At 44.7% G+C, this 18,336-nt stretch overlaps 1 protein-coding gene across 1 annotated transcript in view; it reads right to left on the bottom strand.

Moving 5' to 3' along the window:
- The window catches only part of SRBD1 (S1 RNA binding domain 1), a 1,352,005-nt gene that overhangs the window by 570,776 nt on the left and 762,893 nt on the right, over positions 1–18,336 (bottom strand). The gene's annotated exons all lie outside the window — the stretch shown is intronic.

Genomic DNA, 18,336 nt, shown 5'->3' with positions numbered 1-18,336 from the left:
GAGAGCAAGGAATAGACCAAGACAAGTTTTTTAAAAAGTGGGGGAAATCCCACAGAGAGAAATGGGAAATTAAGAATTGCACACAGCATCAGCGGTACATTTGTAAGAAGTAAATTACAACTGTAAAAAGGTCATCCAGATGGAGAAGATCGAAGACCTCTCAAATGGGAGTAGCGCTTGGTAGAAATAATGGACTCTGCACCAGAGAAATGTTACCATTAGCTTCTCCTGAATTGCTGCAATCTTGTGGATAAACTTAAGAATGTATATGAATATGTTTCACGAATTAGGTAGTCACGTAAAGCAAGTGTATAGTATTAGCACAATATCTAGACTGATTAACCGTAGTGGAGATCTGCTGGGAATAGAAAGAGGCTTTACATTTAGTGATGCGTTTTTTCCACTGAATCCAGAAATTACAAGTGTACCAAGTGATCTAATGTTTTTCTATGCACCTTAATTTGCACCTTTCTGAGGATGAGTCTGGAAATGCCAGTGCGTAATCTTAGTATTACGAAGACTGTTTGGAAGCTGCCACAAACCGGGAGACTCCATTAGGTAGATACTAAATAAATCATCCAACTTAAATTTGTCAACTCCTCAGTCAGCGCTTCATGAACATCGTGATACGAAAAAGGTAGGCAAATCCCGTAATCACATACCTGAATTATAGTACACATATGTGTCAAATTACTGCAATGTAGGCACACTTTATACACAAATGACACCAGTAAAAGTTAACAAATTAATCAAATATTCAATTAAATGATATATATATATATATATATACTGCTGTGGCAATAATGCCTTAGGTTTTTGTTATGTTGAACTTTCTAACGAACTGGTCATATTTAAAGACTCACAATGTGGCTTTCATGGTAATAAAAAGGTTTGTCAAAGTTAAGTGCGGGGGTTGGTGGTGCAGAAAACCAAAACTTTTACTAAAGCTTCCCCTACAGATTTAATTTTCTCATGTAGAGCACACAAACCTAGCATTTACACCAACTTTTCCAAGAAGTTAGCAGATACTGTAACTTGGAAGTCTAACTTGGTTTGACAACAAGCAATTCACCTTTTTTTCATATTAAAAAAGGGCCTACAAAGAACAAAATATAATGACAGTTGGGGGACTTGACATTTGTATTTGGCACCTTATTGGTTACAGAGATTCTGAGCTTCAAAAACATACGAAATGGGACAACAGGCATCCCCACTACACCCCCAACCCAGTGCATTTCAAAACCCAGAGAACGGAAGGAGCATGCCCCAAAATAGCTAAATATGCCCAGTCCAAGTAAACAAAACTGTAAAACTGATCACAGTCTCAGATACAAAAGCTTTGAAGAGGTACAGCAGCAGCCCACGGGTCCATGTCCTCAACCTGAGGAGGGAAGAGGAAAGGCATGCACCAAGAAGATGCACCAAGAAAACATGGTGAAATGTGAGCACAAGCTCAATGAATCCAAAGGGCGTGGACACAGAGCCAGGAGCAGGTCTGTGCGCTATATGACATTTTGCACACCACAACAACTTTAGAGCAATGTTGCATTAAAAGAAAATGACTTGTTTTAATGTATCCCTACCCCGAGGACAGAACTCCCAAAAACATAGAGCCAACTTTTAAAAAATGGTTTTATTTTTTAAAGTTATGGCAAGGCTCACCTACAGCAGGGATTGGTGGACTGATTAGGGATCCCAATTCCTTTTTTTAATTGAATATGGACACCCTGGATTAAACTGCTTGAAATTTCCCAAAAAACATAGACAGCTAACTTTCTTTTGGCAAGCCCCGTCCGGATAGGATGGGAAAGTTACTGGGTGAATCAAAATAAAGGATTTCACATTCAAATTCAAAGAGGAAAATATTGTCAAAGCTTGGGCAACAACGGCTGGATGGATTAACATTCCACTTGAACAATAATTTGGCAAGTGGGGCGGTGGGGTCACTGGCAATGCCACAGCACAGTATCAGTTGGGTATGGCTGCAGGCAATACGGAAGAGCAATGCAGGTAGGGCCAATGCGATGGGTACTAAGACCATACCTAATGGTTGCTGGTAGGGTCACTGGGCACTGCAGTACAATATACCATGCAGGCAACACAAGTACGGTTACTGTGCATAGGGCATTGCCACAGACCTGGCCCAAACCATGAGCATAGTGTCAACGTCAATTTAAAAAATTGGCTACCCAATCCAAAAAAGACATTATCCTAGACAAAGCCAATTCCTACAACACCAGAATTAATAATGCCAAATCTGATTCCAAAGAAATGTTTTCCAAATTCAGGGAACTAGCTACCCCCACCACTAGCTCCCAAGACAGTCAAAGATGAATCTTGGTGCTCCAGCATCCAGGTAGCTTTGTTCAACAAAATAGACCTCCTTCAGAACATAATTCAGTCCCATCATAATGCACTGACCAAGTGCAACCCACCCATCTCACCCATAAAAAACACTCACTCCCAGGACAAGACACTCTTCTCCTTCAGAGATGTCACAGAAACCGAAGTTATAGACCTCCTTAAACATATAAAACTCACCAACTGCAAGGGTGATATCTGTCCTGCCAGTATCATTAAAGATTGCACAGACAGCTTAGCACCATTCCTGGCGACATTCATAAATGCCTCCTTTGCAACGGGTATTGTCCCACCATGCCTTGAAGAGGCTTGTATACTCCCTCTCCTAAAAAAAAACATCTCTGGACCCTTCCGCCCCTAACAACTACCGATCACCACATCTGCTAAAAATCCTCGTCAAAGCTGTTTACACCCAAATCCAGCACTTCCTTGAAACCAATGGCATCTTAGGGAAAAGGCAATCTGTTTTCCGCCCGGCCACGGAACTGAATCTGCCCTACTGGATTTAAAAAAAACAACTAGGGGAAATAATAAACAAAGGCAAACCAGCTCTCCTCCTCCTTGATTTATCTGCAGCTTTTGACCTTGTGGACCATAAGACCCTCTCCAGACATCTCACAAATTCAGCCCAATTCACTCCCAAAGCCACTACATGGATCACCTCATTCCTTGAAGAGAGAGCCATGAAGGTCTTCTCAGATCAGGCTTGTGCGGCACCCACCACCATTTACTGCAGAGTCCCACAGGGATCCTGCACCTTGCCCATCCTGTACAATATATTCACCAAACAACTCTTTGACAAGCTGGACGCGCTCGGCATAGTTTACACAAACTATGCCGACAACATCCACGTCCTGCTCCCACTCTCTGGATCATATGATGAAGATGCTAAGACACTGCCTAAGGCCTATGCCACCATCCAGGCCTGGATGGCAGCTAACGGTCTCTGCCTCAATGGGAAAAAACTGAAATCCTCCTAGTGGGTCCCAAGGAAATACTTAATAAACTCAACAATCAATACAACGCCTTCACCATAGACAACACCCTAATTACAGTCTCTCCCTCAGTAAAGACGCTGAGGGTGTACCTCGATTCCACTCTCTCCATGACATGCCAGGTAAGCGCTATTGCCTCCTCGGCCTCATTTACAACAAAACTCATTAATGCAGTGAAACCCTAGCTGTCCAAGCAGAATTGCATCTTAATAGCCAGAGCCACTATTGGGGCAAAGAGACCTCCCACATATCCTTCCGCAAAGCCCTCAAAACAAGACTCTTCAACTAGCTCACACCACACTTTTGGGTACCCTCAAATATCTTGGCCATTAAGTTTTAGGTGTATCCGATTCCCCTGTAACTACTGAACCGCAGAGTCTCCCACCTATTGTTACACTGCATGCTAAATTACTAACGGTCTGGTTTCAGGTTCATTGTAAGTATGAAGCACAGACAGGTTGACTGTACATGCTTTCCTTCCTTCTGTCTCCTGCAACTAAGTAAGCCAAGATGCCCTAGGGCTGGCTTGTGCTCTTTATAAATGTAAAAATAAAATAAATAAAAACCTGACTGGGAATTAAAGCCTCAGGCTGTGCCCAGTGGGAACTGCAGGTCATACCCCAGATACAGTGACTGCGGGATATGGCCACATGCTATACCCTCCTGGCAATGCGGGCAGATTCATTCTACGAGGACGCAGATAGCTGAAACAAAGCTAGTAGCGGCCTCAAAAATCAGCTCAGGCAAGCAGAAAAGCCTCTCGCGAATTCAAATTCACTATTCCCATCGAGCATCACCCACCCTACCCCTCTCCCTCCCCAGTCTCCACTCTCTCCGTCACCACCCCCTTCCGCTCCAGCTCCGAGACCAACCTCGACTGCCGATGTGAACTGCATCCTATTTAATGCCCGATCCGTAGCAAAAAACAGACACTGCATCTTTGACCTCCTCGTCTCTGACAAACCAGACCTAGTTTTCATCACTGAAACTTGATTCTCTGATGACTTCGCCCCAATCGCTAATGAAACCCCCCCCCACTACTCCCTCATCCCACTGAACTGTCCCTCCAGAGGAGGAGGAGTAGCATTCGTCTTCAAGTCTCCCTTCCACGCCACAATCATCGACAACCAACCTTCCATCCCTTCCTGCGAATCTCTCCTCGTTAAACTATCCCTCTCCCCGTCGCTCTCACACAGCTTCCTAATAATCTACAGGCCCCCTGGCTACGATAGACAATTCGCAAACAACCTCTGCGACTCTATTGCCACCCTCCAACTAAACCATCCCAACCTCACCCTTCTTGGAGACTTCCACATATGGCTCGACCTCGCCACCAACCCTATGACACACTCTCTGGTTGATGGTTTAGACGCAATTAACCTCCAACCCCACATAAATGGCCCGACTCACTATAAAGGACACACTCTTGATGCCATCTTTAGCTCCAACACCCTGATTCATTTAAAGCCCCCACCCCATCATCTGGTCCGATCACTTCATCGTCTCGTTCGCAATTCGCCCACCCGACCCCCTTCCCGTACTCGAATCTGAACCTCCAAATCTACGCAAATGCTGGAAAAAACGAATAATCGCCCCGGACCTAGCCGACGCACTCCTCCAGTCTCCACCACCTACCTGCCATCTCAACAAACAACTAACCCCTGACACCTTTGACTCATGGCTCAACGCATCTCTGATGCGGCTCACACCCCCTTGCAAACCATCAACCCGCCATGGCCTCTTCCCTAGATGGTTCACTCCTGAGTTGAAGATCACTAAACAAATATAGAAATACCTTGAACGCAAATGGCAGAAAAATAAAACCCAGGAGAGCAGGGCCAACTTGGCCTGACACCTTTATCAGTACAAGACCGAAATCCGGAAAGCAAAAAAAGCCCACTACAACTCCCAAATCCTAAACTGCAAAAACCCAAGCAAAGAACTCCACAAAATCATCTCCGAATTCACCGATCCTGCTTGCACCATGACCGTCCCGACCCCCTCGCAATCACTGTGCGACTCACTCTCCCTCCACTTTAACATCGCGGCTCTCGAAAGAACAAATGCTCTAGCCACCAAACTGGCTCTCTTACATCCACCAGGCAATTCTCCGCCCGTAGCGGCCAGCCCACCAGCTGCGACCACTTCGCAACCAACGTTCGAATCCTTTAGTCCAATATCACCAGAGCAATTTCTAAAACTTCTATCAGCCTGCAAACCATCTGGCTCGCCACTGGACCCTTGCCCAGCCAGAACCCTTAAAGAAATGTTCGCTTCCACCTGCGCAGGAGAACACGCAAGATCCATCATAAATGCGTCCCTTTCCACTGTCATCTTTCCCGATGCATTCAAAACGGTGCATGTCAAACCTCTAATTAAGAAACCTTTGCTCGACCCTCTCGAGCTCAAAAACTACCGCCCCATCTCAAACACCAGGTTCCTTGCCAAACTCATTGACCGAACCACCTACTCCCAACTAAATGCCTTTGTCAAAGCCAACAATCTCCTTGACCCCGCCCAATCTGGTTTCAGAGCCCTTCACGAAACTGAAACCACACTAACCTCAATCTGGGATGACCTTAAAATGATGGCAGACTCCGCGGGATGCACCGCACTAATCCTCCTTGACCTATCCGCCGCTTTTGACACGATCAATCACTCAATCCTCCTAGACCGCCTACACTCCCTAGGAATTCATGGAGCCATTCTTAAATGGATAGCTTCATTCCTCAAAGATAGGTACAAAATAACGATACTCTCCACCTATACCCTCCAAGCCCGGCCAGTCAACACAGGAGTCCCACAAGGAGCATGCCTATCTCTACTTGATCACTCTCCCACCAATAAGTCATTCACACAACATCCTGTGCTACAACTACGCCGACGACACTCAACTAATTCTAAAACTCCAGAACGCAAAACCCAACTCCCGACCTGACCTAGCCTCCTGACTCCTTGACACAGAACTCTGGATGACCCAAAGCCACCTCCTGTTAAACCCCTCCAAAACGGAAATCATGGTATGTGGCAACCCCGAACTTCTTCCGCACCCACTACCATGGCCATCGTCAGCGTCAAGTCAACAATGTCTCAAAGTCCTGCCACTACCACCTTAAAACCCTTAGGCGCATCTTTCCATATCTCTCCTTTCCCAACAGACTCTCCGCGGTCCAATCAATCGTTATATCAAGACTGAACTACGCAAACCCCCTATACCTCGGAGTCCACACGTACCAACGGAATAAATTCCAAAGGGCACAAAACGCGGCAGCCAAACTGCTACTTGCACTCGGCCCAAGAGACCACATCTCCCCAGCCCTTAAGATGCTGCACTGGCTTCCAGTAGCCTGAAGGGTGACTTTCAAAACCTTATGCATTGCCCATCGAGCACTGCATAAAACAGGACCTAAATATCATCAAGACAAGCTAAAACCCTACCACCCCCCACGCACCCTAAGATCAAGCTCAGCCGGCCTCCTAGTCATACTGAAGACAAACTCAGTCAGGTTAGGCGGATCATCATTCTCAGCCTTGGACCCCACGCTATGGAACTCATTCCTACCCCACATCCACCTAACTGAGGATTTAACGTCTTTCCGCAAACTGCTGAAAACTTGGATCTTCCCCTAAAACCAACCGGTACCAAACTAACCCAAACAGACTAACGGCATCTCAATGACACCAATCCAACAAACTACCCGATGTGAGAAATTGACAGCTAATAACCCCTAATATAAACTAAAAGGACAAACAGAATTAACCAAATAAAATAGATCAAAGCAGTGAAATGGTTAATAAGAATAAATAATACGGAAACAGTAAAGAGATTTAAACTCCTGGAATGGACAGAATGCATGAGGAGTGAACAAAGTGAATGGTGTGGATGAAATAGTTAGAACGGATGAAGCGGGTGGAACAGATGAATGCACTGAGTGGAAGAATGCATGAGTGGAAGAACAGATAACTATATAGTTCGAATGAGTGTGGAAATGGAATGAATTTGTAGATCGGATGAGTGTATAGAATGGATGAACATGTTGAACGGATGAGTGAGTAAAGCGGCTGCGTGTGTAGAGCAGATGAGCGTGTAGCGTAAATTTAGAGAAGCGAGTAGAACGCAGGAGTGCGTAAAAGAGATGAATGCGCAGAACGGATGAGCGTAAACCGGGTGAGTGTGTAGAACAGATGAGTATGTGTAGCGGATGAATATGTAGAGCATGTGACGGCTCTAGGTCGTATTTGCCTGTATCAGCAGGAGCACATGAGTGTGGATAGCGGATGAATATGGAAGTGCGGAGTGTGTATAGATCTCCGGACCAGAAGACTGCACAGACCTGGCGAATATATAGAGCGGATGAGTGTATAGAATGGATAAGTGGATAGAGCGGACGAGGGGATAGAGCGGACGAGGGGATAGAGCAGACGAGGGGATAGAGCGGATAAGGGTACAGAGAGGATGAATGTATGGAGCAGATGAAGGTATAGAACAGATGAGTGTAGAGATGATTATATTGGACAGGATATTGCTGTTGAATGCGTGAAAAACATGAGTGCGGGGAGCGGATGAGTGCGGGGAGCGGATGAGTGCGGGGAGCGGATGAGTGCGGGGAGCGGATGAGTGCGGGGAGCGGATGAGTGCGGGGAGCGGATGAGTGCGGGGAGCGGATGAGTGCGGGGAGCGGATGAGTGCGGGGAGCGGATGAGTGCGGGGTGCGGATAACGGTTAAGTGCGTGGAGGGAACGAGTGCGTAGAGGGGGTGAGTGCGTAAAAGAGCAGACCGGAGTGTATGGAGCAGACTGGGGTGCATGGAATGGATAGGAGTGCATGGAACAGACCGGAGCGCATAGAATTGTGTGACGTGTATAGTATGGTTTGGAATGCAGAGAACGTTGAAAAAGCAAATAACCCATCATAACCCAGCACCATGCTTACTCTCTCCTGTACATCACCACTCAACTAGAACACAGATACTATGACACCATTCGGTATAACTGTTCTCATACCAACATCCACCGCTCACTTCACATCACTAAGTAAACACTGCTGGTTACACCCCTCCACAGCCAGGCGTCCTCCTCAGGCCTAACGCAGCCACATCCAGTCCAGATAATTCCTGCCAGAAGGAACACATACTCCTGATCTCTCAACCACCACACCTACCGCTAAGAAGCAGATACTACGCGAATACCGCACCAGCTGCACACATACCCGGTGCTCACACGCACCTTTTGACTCCCTCTACTATCTCTACTGATCTGAACTTCGGTTCCCAAGGGCATTCAACCTACCAGCGCCTTCAGACCATACCAATGGTATATAAGGCGCTATATAAATGCAAAATAACATAACATAACGGAAAAGCCTCTTGCGAATTCAAAAAGATCGACTGCACCCCTTAAATAATTATCACCCACACCTGAATGACAATAAGGAGGGGGTGGCCCCACGAGGATAGGCCAAGTCCGGATTAAAAGGGAAGGGGCAAGATCTGCATTTAAATCACAAGTACGTTTTGAATAAATACGTAAGACGGAATTACACTCTGCAATGATCCATATTCAAACACAATTATGCCAACAAGTATAATCTTGTCCTGACAAAGTTAACATTTATTTGCATTTAATGAAAACCTACGAAATAGTGTATAACAATACAACCAACTGGAACACTCTTGTTTATAATATTGCTGCCCTAGTTCCACATTGTGTATGGCTGAGTTCCTGTGCGCAGAGAAGACTGTTTTTCCATTCAGGTCCGATTTCCTATTTTGTGCAATCCTCCCTGAACCCTACTGCCTCAGCTTTGCTTTCTTTATCAAGGGGGGCGGGGGTCTGACCCCATGCCCCTCATACTGGGACCTGTTACATAGTCAATACTGCTCCCCCCATCTTCAAAAATCAGATCTGCCGCCCCCTGACACCATGGAGGTTCCACAAAACACAGTTATGGTGCCCATGAACCAACCCACAGTTCCCCCACCACCACTCTCCTTTAAACAGGAGACCGAAAGAGGACCACCTTACCAATGGGCAAGGCTGCGGGCACCCGTGTGTTACCCGGACCCCTCTTGGCGTGAAATTGAGTAGTTCCGTGTCTTCTGAGCGCCGCCTGTATTGTACCGCCCAGTAAACAATGCTCCGAGAGTCTTATTCGCAAGAATAGTGTCCTGCTATACAAGTGCCGGTAAGCCATAAAAACAGAACAATGGTTAACTTCAAAAAAATCTGGCCTAAACAGTTTGGATGTTAAAAGAATGCAATGTTGACAATGCAAACTTTGAATATTAGCCCAAATATGACATGCACATAAGTTTATTTTTTTCAAATGTTGTTTCTAAGGCTGTTCAAATTATATGGTATTACACTAGTACACACATTAAATCCAAGGGAAACTTTTACCCTCCATACAAAGGTCACTTAGAACTTTCAGACGGGACTTCTACTTAACAAATGGCGTTCCCTCTTCAGCAGCCGAGGGGGAGTGGTGCTCTTTGAAAAAGAGAAATCTGCATGGAGTCGACGTGTAGGCGCCGTGTCCCACATATGCGATCATGCAGAGGTGCGCTTTCCTGGAGATAGAGTCAAAGGACATTATAGTGTCTGCAAGCTTTACCTTCCCCGCATGTATCACCCAGACAGCTCTGCACTCTACATCTCTATGTTTAACAATCGCCAACAGAAGAAATGGAGCGTGTCGCTTTAAAAGCTGTAACTAGCCGAACATGCCTACAGGCCAGTGTTGAGAAACGGAAAGAACAAGGCTGCTTGGTGAACTTTCGGGTAGGGAATTCGGTGCTTGCTGCCCTTTGGAGAGGATGGAAGTTGACACTACTGAGACGTGCCCGGTGACCTTTTGCTCTATAAGAAACCTGTCTCACAGGTCACGCTTTCAATGTTGCCCCTTAAAAATGATATGTTCACACTATTCACCGTTAACATTGAGAAAGGTACTCGAAAGAACTACAATTTTAAATCCATCTTTCTAGACTAATATCATTGCGATTCGAAACAGGCGAACTATGTGGATATGCAACATATATGCAACACAGCACTGAACTAAACGTGGCATTGTGTTTAATGTGACATCTGTTGCCAAGGCAAGTAAAGTATCCGCTCCCCATTACAAAAAAGCAAGCACTGGCAAATCAAATAGTTTTGGCGTTTGTGTATGCATGAGATAGGCATTTGCCAGGTACTGGCATACTGGTACTTCCTGGCCATACGATGGCAACAGCTGGGAAATAGTGTGGGTACCCAGGCATATTACTTTAGTGTCAGGCAAATGCATCTAATACTTACACACAAACCACAATTGCTGGCTTTGCCAATGTTGGTCTTTATCAGTAATTTGGTGCACGGACGGATGTGAGGGACCCTTGTAAAGCAAGCAGCTGAAGGCAAACTTGGTAAGACATCTTTGCTATACAGAGAGATCATTTACAGCTGCAATTATAAAGAGATCTCAGGATGGTGTGCTTCAGACAGGGAGCGTATGTAATGGGTGGACCAAAGAGATTAGGGCCATGGTTCTTAAATTGGTGGGTAAACAACCAAACAACACCCACAGGCCTTGTTTTCTCATTTCTCTACTTCGCAATCGTTTCAGCCTCTAGGTGGCACTAAAGGACCACCTATTAGCCAAAAATAAAGTGACAAAACAAATGATATTGGTTATGCAAAGGAGCTGTAGAAAATCTGCAATAAAACGCTGCAGTAAAGAAAAACATTTGTTTTTAAATAACATTTTGTAGTAACCAATTGCAAATAATCTTAGAATCTAGTACTAAAGGTGAACGTGGAGGATGCAGAGTATTGAAAAACCTTTTGTATATCTAAATGTTACTCTCATGCCCTGGGGTATATATTTCACAAGGGATAGCAGTCGTGGGCATGCCTACAGTCAAAAGCAACAAACTAGACACACCACTTGCGGCCAGTCAGAGATGATGGACACCATTTCCCAAAGACCGCAAGCGGTATCACATCCATTCACTTTGTCATTCATGTTCAGGGAAACTTTTTTGCCATTTGACACAACATGATATAAGGCTTTGAGATGTTCAAGTGGTAGTCAGCTAACATCTCAAAACCAATGCTCCTAGGTTCAAAGTGCTCTAAACAGGACAGATGCTTGCCACAGACGTACATGAACAAAACCTTCGAAACATCGGCAGACCAATAATAAATATTAGGAAACGGTCTATCCACTTTTCATGAGGCTAAAAGCATTTGACAAAACATACAGCGGTTTTTCATTTCAAGTGGTGCACATAAACAAAAAATAGCCGCAGTAAATGTATTGTGAGGGATTATAACACATTTACATTTTTTATGGTTAGATAAATTGGAAGTCAATATATATAATATCTTTCTAAAAGGGGCTACCAATGAAAGTGCTTAGAGTCAAAATTAGTCTTTCATCTCTTTCCACTGTGGCTTTCAGGGCATTGGGATTGCATTTGAATTGTTTTCTGTTGCCAATAATGACAATTTGCGACATGTTAAAATAGGTGCCTGGTAACTGCTTAAAAAGACATTAAGCTTCATGAATCTTACAGAAGAGTGTGTTGAAAGCCGTAGTGAACCCGACAGAGGGAAGGCCAGAAAAAGAGAAGGGTCTGAACCCGGAGGAGGAGGATCCAGAGGTGAGAAGCCATCAACCCTCCGACACATGAATGTAACAGAGAAATCTTTTGAATACAAGCCAGGGTGAACCCCACGGACGGAGGCTGATATTTGAGAGGGGACATAGCCTGGAACAGGGGACCCAGGGCTGAAGAAATATCACCGTCAATATAATCATGCAAGAACTGTTTATTATTTTTATACACCAACAGACCCTCGGAAGCAAGAAATTATCCACCGAAGGTACTGCTATTGCAAGGAACTTTTTGGTGGATTTCAGCCCGGAAGAGGGGATTACAGGGGTGAAAAGGCATCACCCAACGCACAAGCAAAAAGGAACTTTGGTTAGTTCTTTTTTTAATACATCAGGTATTCTGAGTCAAGAGACTTTTTGTAGACTTAACCACCGAAGGCTCTGAAAGCTGACACCAGAACTGTTGCATCTTGCTGGGAAAGCTCAAGTGGGTGCTATGCTCCGGAGTCCAGCCTTGTCCTGTGCACAAAACATGGGGAAGGGAGACCCCGACTACCACATCCGGACTTATTATTTGTAAACATTTATTTCTTTCCTCTGAACCTTATCCCACACTCTGTTTGTATTTAGCATAAGGATTGGCAATAGTTTTGTCTTAAGACGCCACTAGGACTGCCTTTTTATTATTTGATGGATGTAGCTTGCTCCCATCTCGGATTTAGGTTTAGATAAGGAGCTTTTCCAACCCGCACATACAGTTTCATAAACACCCTTGAACTGTGATCACTTGTGTCTGTTTTTACTGTTGCCACTATGAGTTCCATACAAAACCTTCCAGCCATCCTCTCTTTTGTGTTGCTTTAGTTAGCTCGAGTAGGACGGGTATGCCCAGGTGTGACTCCCGAGCCTGGTGGGCTTAGAGACCCAAGCTACTCCTCACTGATAATGCCCAATGAGGCCGAAACATGTCTGTGGATGCTTGTGGTCTCGTGCAGAAAAGATGTGACCTAGCAGTTTGGGCTGTACTGCCCCTTTTGGGGTGCGGCCAGGCCTGATTTGCATATTGGCTTCCCCCTTTCTGTAATGGTTTGGCAGGTTGAAGAACAATGGTCTGGAAAGTTGTCCAGATCTATGCCAGAGGTCAAGATTAATTCTACACATTCCAGCCATCCCCTCTTTTGTGTTGCTTTAGACATGCTCTCCCATTCCTGACAGAAAAGATGAACTCTGGCCCACAACGCCGAGGGATGGGAATAAGAGAAGCACTCAGTGGGGTTTTGCAGGGGTAATGGCAGAATGAACAAAAGTCAAACTTTATTTCTTTAGTTAAATACTGTAAGGAATAATGGTCTTTTGATCCCAAAAGAACGCATAACAGATAAGAAATCAGATTCGTCAGGAAGCAGTGAACTTCTTACAATGGGGTGAGTTTGAGTGACATTCTGACCAGGTTGTGGTGGGGAGTGAATGGAACAGTCACCAGGGACAATACATAGGAGGACTTACATAGATTAATGATAATCAACTTTATGGGTCTGATCACGATCTCGGCGGTAGCCCTTAAATCCGGCGGTAGCGCTATTACCGCCGGATTTAAGGGTCCGCCGAATCAGGGCTTCAGTGGATTTCGCCCCAGCTCTTGGCTGGGGGGAAATCCGCCGAAAATGTGCGATATTACCGCCGGCGGGAAATCCGCCGGCGGTAAGAGCGCGAATTTTCCCCATTGAGCCCAATGGGGAATGGGGCATTCCCAAATGGGCTCAATGGGGAATGGGGACTTCCAAGTCCGCCCAACTCGTGATCCCGCGCTATTAGCGCCGGGGGCTATGGCGGTCGCGCTAATAGCCCCCGCGCTAATAGCGTTAGCTTTACCGCCGAGGTCATGATCAGGCCCTATGCATTTTTAAGTGCAGGTAGGCGGTACGGCCAGATGAGTTAAGCATTAGAGGAGAGGTAGAAAATGTGAGGGGACAAAGGCAGGTTAGAGTCAAGGGAACATTTTTTGTTTAGCTTGAAGGTTAATGAGAGGTTGGTTAAAAGGGTATCTCAGAGGCTAGGGGGTAGGCACTTAGTTTGGTTTTGAACAAACCGGTGTGGACAGTTTTTCAGCAAAAGCAACCCATGTCATTCTTCCTAAGCCCTTAAAAGGGGCATGGAGAAAGAAAAAAAAACGTCTTCAGCTATGATGCAAAAGAAGGGCACGTGGCAGAGGAGTGAGCAATCCTAGCATGCTTTTTGTTGCGTTAGGGTTTTCAATACTCACGGAATTCCTCAGCCTTACTCCTAAAGAGGCAAATGCCATCAAAAAGCATGCAGCTCTAACCTAACATCCAAGAATGGTGTTAACTGACAAAGTCAAAAACAGTCTTACACAACTACTTTGGGGCCTCTATCCCATCACTCAAGAGAGCTACTGCAATAGGCACTGCATATCCAGATGCAGATGTTTCTCCGTTTCACTCACAATTACTGTTGGATCTCAGTGCAAGGCTTCCAGAAGCATTCCCTGCCAAAAGGGTTCCATGTAATTTCATGGCGGGATATTTTTTTCACAGGTTTTTTACCGCTAATGTTTTAGCGGAAATACCCAATTTATTTTTTCTAAGGGCCTAGGGGCCCAACCCCCCTTTCCCTTTCAGTTTTTATCTATTCCCAAAACACCCACATCCCATATATATAAAATTTTCTAACCCCCCCAAAAATGCGCGATGAAAGGACGTTGTACTGCCAAAAGCATCTACCTTCTTTGACTCTCTGTCCGAGAGCACTGTAGGAGGAAGTCTGTACAAGCAGAATCTCTCTGAGGTGAGACAAATGTATACAATGTAGCGAACCATGGGCAGGGCAGGCCACGGCTGTGCGAAGACCCCATGGAAGCACTCTGCGAGATCAAGTATTCCCTTATCAACAGGCGAGAAAGAGCCAAGTTCCCTGAACAATGCAAGCCAAATGGCACATTCATCTTGCCTCAGCAACAACTAAGTCAAAGTGAGCGGGAGAGGTGCTTTTTTCCAGAGGAACACAGTGGTTCAGCATGTTGAGACATGAGCAGGCCAAAAGTGGTACTGAGGTAGAAGGCAATTAAGAAATGTGCCAATGGGTGGGTAGAGATCAGGTTCAAACCCAGTGGTGTGCAGTGGCAAGATTTTCCTTGGTTTCCATGGCACCGTGAAGGAACAGTGTACCGTGATTGTGTAGCTGGAACAACCAGGGAAGACGGGCATGATTATAAACTGAGCATAGAAGAATACAAAAGCATCTTGCTCCTTTGGGGAAAAAAAGCCTGCTGCTTCCCTTTGATGTAGGGTCACCAAGTGGTTGGGCAGCAGGAGTTACTGGGCCAGTGGTGCAGATGGAAAGAAGCGTGATATGTGGAAGGCGAAGATTTTTTAAAGAACTTGGACCTTCTTCCGTTACTCTTTCCTTCCCCCTCAGGAAAGATGCTATGAAACCTGATTCTCTGCTGGCCCCCTACGTGGGAAAATGCAATGCTTTGATTATTTGTCTACACCTCAACTGGATGTACTCATCTCCCTGAAGACCTTGGTGACAACTTCTCTTAATGGGGTAACATCTATTGACAGAAACCACAATCCTCAGTGTTGCATTACAGCCCTAGACAGCAATGCCCCAGTTTTAACAGTCAGAAATAGACATTTGCCTGGCACAGTTTTTACAAGGCTAAAGACCTGATTTAGGCGATATGACGCAGATCGAAATCTACAACAAGACACTGTTCTGAAAAACATCACTTCTGAAGTATAGGGAACTAAAATGTGGCATTGGCTGTCAGGCGGTCTCTGAACCCTTGTACCGGATCCATTGAAGGACTCTACGTACGCTCTATACTAAGTGCACAGGCTGCATCAGATTCGCTCAGCCACCAAGCTGTGATGTGAATTATTACCACAAGCATACCCATTGTTTGACCCCACTTTGTCTAAGTGCTTATATTACTTGTCAACAGGTTAAAAAAAAGGCATTGGATTAGGCAAAATTCGAACAAAACTCCCATGGATGTTCCCTTTTTGGAGGTGACCGCCCAAAACATTCACAACCCATGCCACAACTATGAATCCTATAGAAGCATACAACAGCTTTAATACCTCTTACGTCATCATGCATTCAGTTTAGAAATAACCCTGTGCATGGGTAGGTCTGCACATAGTTGGGGACAGGTGTGCAAAGTCTGCATGTGCCTCCAAGTCCACTTTGTGCAGAAAATGCACTTGCATCTCCATCTGCATTGATTATAAAGTTGACGGAGAAACTGGAATCCGCATGGAATTTTGCTCATTTTTGCACATGCAAAATCCAGGTGGAATCCATTGGCATTCACGTAAAAATCTCCTTACATGCACAGAACTGGCAGGTATGACTGTTTTAGCAAATGGGTGTACGTTATGCATTGTAACCTGGGTCTGCTCAGATTTCTGGGCACAATTAACACCAATTAACCATAACAAAACAAATTACAAGTTGAGGACTGCTAACACACAAGTGTTAGCATAAGCAGTGCTCTCTGTGTAATGTACCAGTCACATCTTAATTAACTCATTTTTATTCTGTGTTTAGCAAACAATGCATTTTCTGCCCTCTAACCTAATGCTAGTTGTACTGTATTTATTGGTTTTTGTACATCTCTTCACCTGCTATGAAGAAAGACTCAATGTTGATGTGTATTACTCCCACTGCCCTATCTCTTCGTGTATGTACTTCTACAAACAGCAACATGCAAGTTCCACTCTTTTCCTATATTCTTGTGCTACCTTCCCCATGCTCTTATTTCACTCACTTCATTCCCTTCTTTCTTTCACTCCACACTTTCCCGAGTGTCTCTTCACCTTTCTCTTTGTAGCAGACTTGTTAATGCCCAGAGCACAAACTATATAATTTGCAACAGTATTTCTTTCTGTTTGGCATTTAAGACTCCAGAAATGCAGAATTTGGAAAAGATGCCATGGGTCATTGGTATAACCTTATGCATGATGAGAAATGTCTGACTTGGAGTATACCCAGTTACTGCAGTAACATGTAATCATTGATAGTTCATCATTGACAAAACATGTGCATCAGGACACTACTCGATTCCCATGGAATATTACAAGAAGGTGTTTGCCTTGCAAATATGATTTAGATTCAAAGCAAGAGGAAGCTAGATCACACCAGATCACGAAAGGATGACCCTTGGGGAATTCTTTCATGAAGGAAACATTGGCACTGTCGCCTTAGATCAGGTTGATGAACACGACTCCCGATGCTACTTACAAGATCAGACACCAGGAATTTGGAGTGTAGGAATGGAGACAGGTTAGCAGCCCACAGCACCATTCTTATATGGGAAACAAGAGTCCCGCAACTCTTCCCTGATAATAGCATGTATTGGTAATATTTTGGGAAAGCAAATGCCCTGTGTATTATATGCAGTTTAAAGATTCTACAGCATATTAAAGAAAGTAATATGTTTTGAAGAATCTCATTACTGTTAGGAGCCCTCTACTGTCTTGATTGCTATGTGCACATTTAAACCCAACGGCTGGTAATGGAAGAGTAACAATTAGAATGTTTGTTATTCAGACCTCAATATGTATACATAATTGATTATGAAAATAAGTGCTTGTGTGTGGGAAATTGTGGGATAAATGCAGGCAGGTCAATGTCCTTTGCTATACAGGCTGTCTGTGATTGTGTAACATTGTGGTGGCTATCCCTTCATAAGGCTGGGGACACCTTTACCTTCATTTTACCTTTCATTCATTAATTTAAATACATTTGAGCTTTGATCAAACCGCCGGAATTGAGGGGTGGGACTGTATAATTAGGGGGCATTAAGAGTGGGGTTGCTTGCCTAATCAAAGTAACCAAACATTAATCAAAATAGGGCTTACAATATCTAAGAGTAAGCCTGATTCACATAGCAATGCACTTTGATTTGCACAATACTTATGACTTTCTAAAGCGTGGTCTGCTGGGTTAGAAGCAAACCACACAAGAATAGGGCACTGGTGAAAGGTGCCTGCACAGACACCAGACAGTATTTCTTGACCCCAAACAGAATCGTTGATGCCTGGCGTGAGACTTCATATTTTTTCTTTGTCCGTTGCAATTTAGGAAAAGACTTGGAATTGTTCACAAATGTGCTCGCTGAACCCACAAACCCCTACCCAGCTGGGTTCATTGGCTAATGCACCGCATAGCAGAAGAAAGCAAAGGTGGGAATCTAGTTAATAGGCCATACGTATCCCTTTCTCTCTTGATATGCTTCCAATTGTGCGGTTAACATGCTACCCTTGTAATTGTATTCATATGTCAGTACATCCCCTGGTTGGATATCGCTCCATCAAGTAGGTTTGTGTTCTACAAAACCCAATAAAACGTGGC

Source organism: Ambystoma mexicanum, chromosome 4q, assembly GCF_040938575.1.
Source record: "Ambystoma mexicanum isolate Mex_15411 chromosome 4q, UKY_AmexF1_1, whole genome shotgun sequence".
NCBI classification, from domain to species: domain Eukaryota; kingdom Metazoa; phylum Chordata; class Amphibia; order Caudata; family Ambystomatidae; genus Ambystoma; species Ambystoma mexicanum.
Note: the sequence above shows the minus strand (reverse complement) of the source record. Positions and strands in the feature narration are given on the sequence as shown.